Source organism: Symphalangus syndactylus, chromosome 1, assembly GCF_028878055.3.
Source record: "Symphalangus syndactylus isolate Jambi chromosome 1, NHGRI_mSymSyn1-v2.1_pri, whole genome shotgun sequence".
Lineage (NCBI taxonomy): Eukaryota > Metazoa > Chordata > Mammalia > Primates > Hylobatidae > Symphalangus > Symphalangus syndactylus.
The window spans coordinates 46,628,324-46,638,432 of record NC_072423.2 but is presented as its reverse complement, the minus strand read 5'-3'; the positions used below and the strand labels follow the sequence as shown (position 1 = coordinate 46,638,432).

The 10,109-nt window shown below is 37.3% G+C and overlaps 1 long non-coding RNA gene across 1 annotated transcript; it reads right to left on the bottom strand.

Annotated features, from left to right (window-relative positions):
• Positions 1-245: 245 nt before the first annotated feature.
• Positions 246-1,109, bottom strand: LOC129489599 (uncharacterized). Its single transcript, XR_008660043.2, has 2 exons — positions 849-1,109; positions 246-607 (listed from the first exon to the last, which is right to left on the bottom strand). It is a non-coding gene; the product is annotated as an uncharacterized lncRNA (long non-coding RNA).
• Positions 1,110-10,109: the final 9,000 nt, after the last annotated feature.

Genomic DNA, 10,109 nt, shown 5'->3' with positions numbered 1-10,109 from the left:
TGTACACCAGGCATAAACACTACAGGTGAAAAAAATCTGTAAATTTAGAAAAACGTCATCTGTACAATAAGCATCTTTTAGAGAGTCATGATGTCTTATGGAGAGCTATCTTTGTTGTTGATATAGTCCTTCTAGTATAGACAAAAAATTGTATTTTCACAAAATAAAATGTGCATTTCTAATTTCATTTACTTTGTTATGTTCCTTTCAATATTTACCTTCCTAAAACACTCTATAAACGCGAATACAGTTGAAAAGTTGTTTATTTGTCACACCCCCTTTCATGGATTCCATGTCACTTTGTTGTTGCTGTTGTTATGGTTTTAAGTCCCTCTGACTCTGTCTCCTTCAGCTCCATCTGAAAGGTAGGCACTGCATATTTTCTTTCCCATCATAGTAGACATGAACTCTCTGAGGTCAAGACCATTTTTGCTGTTGTTGTTCACACCATGTTCACGGGGCCCACCCCATGGTGGCCCTCACACAGGGTACGATGACCACATTGTAGAAGACCTGTGCTCCAATGTGGATCTCCCTCTTAAGATCCAGACTTACTGATGCACAGATCAATGCTCAGTGTGGATATCTTCAGGCTCCTCAATCAGGACTTCCAAAGTACAGACAAACAAACAAACAAACAAAAATAAATCATTTTCCACTCAGAATAAACCCAAACATCTTCCATCACTGCAAGTATGTTGACACTGCCTGAATAGCGGCCCACTATGTCAGAGTAAAATCATGCAAGTAGAACTCCCAGTGGCCTATCTCAACACCACAGAGTTTCCTAAAAAGAGACCTAACACAATGAGCATTCCTTAGAGAGTCCATGTATTCAGATGATCTACCTTGGCTGACGTTAGTTCTTGCTTCCATTTTGTAATAGCCTTCTGGAATTTGTTGTCTTTGCATATTCTAGAATCTCTGTGTCTGTCTCTGTCTCCGAGTCTCTGTCTCCCTCTGTCTCCTCACAGTCTGTTACTACTTAATATAGTGCTTTTTGGCCTGAGATTGGACATTATTTAAAAGCAATGTAGAGAGTTTTCTCCGTTTCAGGCAAGAAAACATGCACTATTTTTCTGATATGGCATGGGACATCGAAAAATAGTTTTGAACAAAATTTTGAAATTTTTGGCCCAAAGAAAGAAAATACCCCTGGCAACAAATAAGATGTGTCACAATAAGTCATGATTTACAATCCCTTTCAGGACTGCCTGTTGCCCTTAGCAATCCCTAAAGCAAAAACAAACAAAACAAATCCTTTCAGCATATCTTCATGAAACTGTCTGGGATGTGACAAAACTTTGAGAAACAGTTTTGTGATAATGGTATCGCACTTTATTGGTACTTCTCCAGAAGAGGTGGTGAATGGCTGCTTTCAAATACATAGAGCTATCAAAGGCTAAAGTCAATAAAAAACCTCCATAGAATAATTGGGGAGGAAAGAAAAGGGGGAAAAAAGAACATAAAAGGAATGAAAAGGAAAGTAGGACCTATAAATATAAAAGCCTAAGGAGTATATTTTGGGGGAACAGATGATGCAAAACAAAATTGGGAATAGTTATTGGAGGACCAAGGGAGGCAAATAAAACAATAAGATATATGATGCCTGTCCTCCTGCCTCAAGTCTAGCTCATCAGACAGTTTTTCATTCCATTTTGTATATATGAGTTTCATTTGACTACTGCCAAAAGAAAGTGCTTGGATTTCCTGACTTTTTTCACTGTCAAAAGAAATAATAAGCTGATGAGATTCAAAGGCAAGTAATATAACATCCTTTCCTTGAATGAGAAAAATACAAATTGAGTTGTGGGTTAATGAATAAGGTATTTCTATTTTTCATGTTCTTCAAAATAATAATCATAACACTAATGAAAATTAATAACGAAAGATAGTATTATGTACCAGAATAACTTGTCTAGAAACCAGAAGGCCAGAATTTGTTGATAAACTTTGTACTTAATTTTACTGCTTAAAATCCCATGTATTGTGAGAATGCAATTAAAAGGACTAATTTTCCATCTCTGGGAGTACCTGAATGATAATTCACCAAAAATATGCCAGAGAATGGGGAAGGGCTGCAGACATGAGCTGACTTAGGCAGTTGTTGACTGTGGGGCAGAAAAGTCATCTGTGCTGTATAAATGCCCAAAAAGCTGGGTGGCACCGTCTGTCTGGAAGATTTACTCAAATAAAGTGCAAAGTCAGGTGATCAAATAAGCAAAGTCAAGATACTCATTTATGATTTCCAAGGCAGTTTGGTTTAGTATAGAGAGACCAGAAGAAGAAGATGCCAGCATGACCAACCATCCAGAGAACTGGCTAGGATACCAGTTTAAAGTCAAACCCTAAAAGCCTAGAATCATGGAAGGATAGAAAGATTTTACACAAATGCCAATGACAGTGACTCTGACCTCTTCAAAGAGTTGGAGGAGACTAATCATGAGCCACAGAAAGTGAGCACTGGGAATGGGAGGAGAGAAACAATTTTATAATCTGGAGAGATCAGGTAAACTGGACAGCTGGGAGTAGAATTTTAAAAGAAATAAAATGGGTGATTTAATTCTTGTGTTTTTTTCTATGCTCTGGCATCAACCAATTCTGTGACTTTGAACAAGTTCTGTAACCTTCTAGTATCCAGCATACTCATCACTAACATAACAGGACTGGACTAAATGTTTTCAAAGTACTGGCCTACTCAAAGACTCTTTTATTTCTATTCACGATAGTATTTGCAATTATACAGTGCTGTCCACCTCCAAAATGTATTTATGTGATAGTGTTTGTTCTTTTGAAAATTCCTATGTGGTAGCTCGTATAGAAAACACTATAGCTCATTTTAAAGATGAGAAAATGAAGGCCTAGAAAGGCAAGATGTCTTTCTCAAGGTTGCCTAGCTAATTACTATCAGAGCAAAAACTAGAAACATAGGCCTACTGTACTTCTAACTACATCAACTTATTCCTTTCAGCAACAATTTTTTAAGATTTATATAAAGAAAACATTTTCTTGTGTGCATTTTCTTCAATTGCCTTATGTCAATGGAGTTTAAAATTTCCTGGAAAATGTGCAAGACCCTCTGGAAAGTGCTGTGGGCAATCCAGAGATTTTTAAAAGGGAAGATATTTGTCCAAATAGGGCTCCTATAATCTAATAGGAATATCAGACAGGTCCAAAGAAAATCCTGTCATAAAATATAAAATATACTGACTGTTTCAAGAGATATTCAGGCTGAGTGCAGTGGCTCATGTCTGTAATCCAGCACTTTGGGAGGCCAAGGTGAGCACTTGAGGCCAGTAGTTGGAGACCAGCCTGGGAAACATGACAAAACCCTATTTCTACTAAAAATACAAAAATTAGCTGGGCGTGGTGACACATGCCTGTAATCCCAGCTATTCTGAATGCTGAGGCAAGAGAATCACTTGAGCTCAGGAGGCAGAAGTTGCAGGGAGCTGAGATCGTGCCACTGCACTCCAGTATGGGCAATGGAGCGAGACCCTTTCTCAAAATAAATAAATAAATAAGACCTATGTGAATATGCCACTTAGAAATTTCAGAAAAAGATCAAATCAATTCCTTTCCAATAGGTCAGAGAAAATTTGAGAATTTTGTAGTTGAGTTTGGAAATAAAGTGCATCATGTTGAGATTTTATTAAAAATTAGACATTTGACAAATTAAGCAATATATGTTGGTAAATGTAGGAAAGCAGAAATAAATAACAAAGGTTAGAAACCTTTGTAGCTCATTGCAGAGTGGCAGCCACATGACAGCATATCACATCAAAATGTTCACCTCTTTGCTTACCTCCTTTCCTCTTTTTCCTCACCTTTATTCCTTAAGTTCTGTTTTGAGTGGTCCCAAGATAAGACTCTAATAACCTGTGTTTAATGACCCAGAACATCATATAGGAAAAAATTGTGAGAATAAGTATTTTAGTGAAATAAGGTGCATTCCACTATAAAATAATCCCAGAGAATTCTTATATGAATGTAAAATATTATGGGTTCATAGAACCAGGTAAATCCATCAACATAAGTATAATTTTTCTTCAGCTGATAATATTTAGGGAAATCTTAACAAAACTACAGCTGGTTTAGGCATGCATAAATATGTTAACAAACATTTGTAAACCTAGTTGTAAACTGAAATATTTTACGTGAATAAATACATGAAGAGGGCAGCATATGATACACCAGTTTATAGTTATTCATATGTCAATGTGTGAATACTTACATTTTAAAGAAAAAATTCAATTAAATGGAAATGCTTACAGTGTAAGAATGCACTGGAATCAATTCCTTCTTTTGTCATCTAACGTACTGAAAAGAACAATGAATTAGAGTCAACACTCTTACATTCAGATCCCCTCCCTGGAAAAACCTGGACACGTAAGCTGGAATGGGTCCTTTCACTTTCTGGGTCTCAGTCAAATGAGCAAGTTAGATGAGTCATAATTTGCAAAGTTGCAAACTACAGAACAAGAGTCCAGAAAGATTTTGTTTTTTTAATTTTGAGATGAAATATATTTAAGGAAGATTCATACATCATCTTTTACTGTGGATTATCAAGACATAATAGCATATTAAAAGCCCAGAAAAGTCCATTAGTAAAGCAATCTAATTTCATCATAGCATTTTCCAATGTAAGATATTTGAAATTTATTTTTCCATTAAGTATGAACATCTCAAGGACATAGTTTCTGTGGATCTACTGTTTGGAAATGCAAGGTTATCATTAGATACTTAAAATTATAGGATTCTTATGTATAATATAGTCTTACTGATACGGTTTGGCTGTGTCCCCACCCAAATATCATCTTGAATTGTGCTTCCCATAATCCCCACGTTTCATAGAGTGGGGGTAATTGAATCATGGGGGTGGTTATCCCCATGCTGCTGTTCTTGTGATAGTGAGTGAGTTCTCATGAGATCTGATTGTTTTATAATGGGCTTTTCCCCCTTTTGCTCAGTACTTCTCCTTCCTGCCACCTTGTGAAGAAGGATGCATTTGCTTCCCCTTCTGCCATAATTGTAAGTTTCCTGAGGCCTCCCCAACCCTGTAGGACTGTGAGTCAATTAAACCTCCTTCCTTTATAAATTACCCAGTCTTGCATATGTCTTTATCTGTAGTGTGAGAATGGACTAAGACACTTACTAAAAGGACTGGACTAAAATTTGAGACCCCATTTTTGACCTTTGCCCATGAATGATACCATCCTCTACCCAGAGATAGAGAGAGTAGACAGAAACTACCAGGGAGCACTCTGAGACTGGGGACTCAGGAAGCAAAAAACAAGAAAGTGTGACCTTCTGCTGTGGAAGAAAGGAAATCAAGTTTTGTTGAAAGCTATGGTTTGGATTTGTGTCCCCACTCAAATCTCATATTCAACTGTAATCCACAGTGTTGGAGGTTGGGCTTGGTGGGAGGTGATTAAATCAAGGGGGTGGTTTTTCATCAGTGGTTTAGTGTCACCCCCTTAGTGCTGTTCTCGTGATAGTGAATTAGTTCTGATGAGGTCTGGTTACTAATCCCAGCTATTTTGGAGGCCGAGGCAGGAGAATTGCTTGAACCCAGGAGGTGGAGGTTGCAGGGAGCTGAGACTGCCCCACTGCACTCCAGCCTGGGTAACAGAGTGAGACTCTCCAAAAAATAAAAGAGTATGTAGCACCTCAACCAACTCTTTCCTTGCTCCTGCTCACATGTGAGATACCTCCCTCCCCATTTGCCTTCCACTATGATTGTACATTTCCTGAGACCTCCCTAGAAGCCCAGTAGATGCCAGTATCATGCTTCCTGTACAGCCTGTGAAACAGTGAGCCAATTAACCCTCTTTACTTTATAAACTACCCGGTCTCAGTTAATGTTTTAGCAATGTGAGAACAAACTAAAACATTGACCCAAGAGATTTGAAGTGTGGCAATGAGTCCCAGATTCAAACCTGATACTGAAGAATTGGTGATAAGTGTGTACATAATTTGGAACAGGGCTTCTCAACCTAAGCACCACTGACATTTGAAGCTGAATAATTCTTGTGATAGGGTGGTCGTCCTGAGCACTGTGAGATATTTACTAACATAGTTGGCTTCTAACGCCAGATGTAAGTGGCATCCCCTTCCCTTCATTATGACAATCAAAATTTCTCCAGATATTTCCAAATGTACCCTGGGAAACAACTTCTTTCGTTTGAGATTAGAGAATACCCTACTGGGACAGTAATATATATATACATATATACCTTTGGTGCATTGCAGTGGTTACTGCAGGTGTAAACTAGCCAGAATTCCAACTTTGTTCCACCTTTGTTATAATTTATTTCTGAATTTGGTGTTAAGTTGTTAGGAAATGACTTAATGTGTGATTTCATGGTATTGTTCTGATACAAGTTATTGAGATAAGGTATTAAGGGCAGACAGCAATGTTGCTGACTCCATTTTCTTCTGGTCATCTAATACTGAAATGGGCCTGGCCGTTTGGATAGGCCCCAGTGCTGTAGGCATCTGTATGAAGAGACATGAGAGGAGACTTCTGCAAGAAGGATACAAATTTCAGTTTCTAATTGACAAAACATTTATCAAAATCCACCCATGGTGATGATAAAACAAAGAGGCATTCTCTTCCATCAGATCTTATCCTAGTAGATAGATTTTTCTACATCTTCCAAAGAAGGAAAACAAAAGAGAAAGTTCTTGGAAGGGGTCTAAGGAAATGTGTTTCCCTTGATTATTTTACTTCTCTCAGATCTTGATTCTTCAATTATTGCTTACACGAATGATATTATAATGGCAATAGCTACTATTTATTATAGAAGTACAATATTCCAGGTGTTATTGCATTTAATCATGATAGGAATCTTTGAGTTGTATTTCATTACCATTTTATAGATGAAAAACTGAAGACTCAGAGATGAGTAACTTGAACACATCTGACAGATGGCTCAGCCAGGATCTTAACCTAAGTCTGTCTAATTCCAAAACTTTTGCTCAGATCAACCATACAGCCATCCCTTTAAAAATAATGATTTTGAATCTTCACATTATTAGTTATTAATATACTTTAAATATTCTTATATTGCCAAACTGTAATAGCAGATTGTAGAAATGATTTCTTTTTTTTTTCAAAGGAGAATTTGGAGAGCAAATTCTGAGAATTTGGTAGATAAATGAGTCATGTGACCTGAAGCAGAAAAAAGTTGAGTCAGCACTTGGCACAGCATATGCAAATTATTTTTTGTTGTTGAATAAAAACATTGAGGCCATTTTAGACCAGAAAAAGACCTATCTTGGTGAGTCTACTGGGAGTCTTGGAAAGGACGCAGGTGTCTTAGTCCATTTGCTGCTGCTATAGCAAAATATCACAAACTAGGTAATTTACTTTAAAAAGGAATTTATTTCTCACAGTTCTAGAGAGTGAAAAGTCCAAGAACGAGGCCTTTGCCAGATTGGCTATTTAGTGAAGCCTGCATCCTCCAGAAGAAAGGAATGCTGTGTCCTCACATGGCAGGAGACAAAAGGGCAAGAGGCCAAATGCTGTGTGAAGCCTCTTTATAAGGGTCTAAATCCTATTCTTGAGGAAGGAGCCTTCATGTCCTAATTACCCCTTAAAGCCTTCAACTCTTAGTACTATCACATTGGTAACACCTGAATTTTGAATGGCACACATTTAAACCCCAGCAATAAGCTTCCAGTTCCTAGTGCCCTGTTCAAGAAGCTAATGAGATTTTCATACAAAATTAACTTAGGAAAATAGGAAAGAAGCCAGACCCTTTAAAGTGCACTGAGAAAATCTACTGGGCTTGGAATAATTAATTAATGACTATTGAGTAAATATACTGTCAACCTTGGTCTTGAAAAAGAGACATTTTGTAGAGAAAAGAGAATTTTGCAGGGACTGAGGTGGGTTGGAACTAAAGTCACCTCTTAAAAATAGAAGGCAGCAGTGGAATGAACTAAGGTCAAGGGAAGAAACTTTCAAGTATCACTTTAGTTCACCTTGTCAATCAGTTACTGAGGGCCACCGATGTGCCAGGGGAAGGGCTAGGCACATGGCAATGTGAAGGTGAATAAATCTTGATGTTCACTATAAACATACTCATAGTTTTTTGCGGGCAAAATGAAGGAACATACAATTTCGATATTATATGGCAAATACTACAACACATTGTGGGTTAAAAAAATGGCTTTCTTATGCCAGGAGTGGTGGCTCATTCCTGTAATCCCAGCACTTTGGGAGGCTGAGGCAGGCAGATCATTTGAGGTAGGAGTTCAAGACCAGCCTGGCCAACATGGTGAGACCCCGTCTCTACTAAAAATACAACAATCAGCTAGGTGTGGTGGCGTGTGCCTGTAATTCCAGCTACTCAGGAAGTCTGAGCCCGGGAGACAGAGGCTGCAGTGAGCTGAGATCACATCACTGCACTCCAGCCTGAGCGACAGAGGAAGATTCTGTCAAAAAAAAAAAAAAAAAAAAAAAAGAAAAAAAGAAAGAAAGAAAGAAAGAAAAAAAGAAAGAAAGAAAGAAAGCTTTCTCTCTAACAGGTTTGAATCATGGATTTCAAAAGGAATCAACAATTGTTAATGAAGTTCTAGAGTGGAAATATAGAATGTTGTAAGAATGGAGAAAATTTCTAGTCACCAATTTTAAAAAAAGAATTGAATGAATTATGTAAGAGACTGTGATTCCATAACTCAAATTTGGCCTTAACTCTGGTGATCTTCATATATTGTTATGCCAATTTGGTGCAGGAAGAGCTGATTCTATTGAGGAAAGGCAAAACATCTGAGTTTAACCTAACTGACTAATGAGAAAATTCTAGCAGACAGTGAGAAGAAAACCATGCAATTTATTATCACTACTTTTGTACTGTCTTTCAACACTAATTTCTTTATTGGTTTCTTTTAAAACTTCTTTTTGCTTTTTCCTAGTTGTAGGCATTAACATGGTTCTTGAAAATATAGGAGGTTATGTTCAACTTTGCAGTTAGCCAAGTGTGAAAAGAACCAAGATGGAAAGAAAATAATATAATGCTGTAAATTATTTGGCTGAGAGTTGGTATCCAATTTTGTAAGGCAGTGATAGCTAGAAAGAAAATCACACAAAACAAACAAACGAACAAACAGAAAAACAGGGCTGAATAAGAGAGATTAAAGAATTACTTCAGCCAAGGAATAGTAATGGGAAGACAACACTGAGGAAAAGTCCACACCTCTTACATGGGCATAAAGAAAATGCACAATAAATATCTGGATCAAAAGAGAAGGTAGAAAGTAGGGAAAAATAATGGGAGGGAAAAAGAAATTAAAGAAGTGAGAAAAGGAAGAAAGGAGTAAAAAGTAGAAATGGGTAAGAAGAGAAAATGAAAGAAAGAAAATAGGATTGAAGTGTGATCCCTTTGCAGCACTCTTTCCAGAATATACTAGAAGCAGTGTGAGCTTTGGAAACCAAAAAGACCGGGATTTGTTCATAGTTCTGTATCTTCTTACATTATTTTAAGTAGTTCCATTAACCTCCCTGAACTTTTGTTTCTAAAGAAAATGTATGCAATTAGCTAAGCACTTAACAAATGAGAGCTGCTTTCATTATTGGTATTTTTTGCTGAAACTTAATCATGTACTATATATTTTTTGTCAATTAAGTTCATATGTGGATTATTCTTGATCCTACCTTTTATTAGACAGCCCATTCTACATTACGCTGCTACAATAAACAACTTTAAAATCTCAGAGGCTTTAAGTATATTATACTTTGTGTGTATTTTATATCAGTGATGTCCCTGTTCTAATTCATCCTTACCCCAGGACCCAGACTGATGGAGTCTTCATTGTCTGGAAGGTCAATGAGGACCACGGTGGCAGAAAAGTTGTACACCTGCCTCTTAAACGCTTCCCCAAGAAGTGACACACATCACTGCTGCTCACATATCTTTGACTAAAGCAAGACAATGGTCACATTCAACTTCAAAGTGACAATGAAATGCCATCCGTCATATGCCCAGAGAGAGAAAATTATGAAAACTCTTACAAAGGCACAAATGACTCTTCTACCTCACCAACCAAGTTTCCTCATTGATAAAATAAGGAAATAGGAGCACTTATTTTATAATGTTTCTATG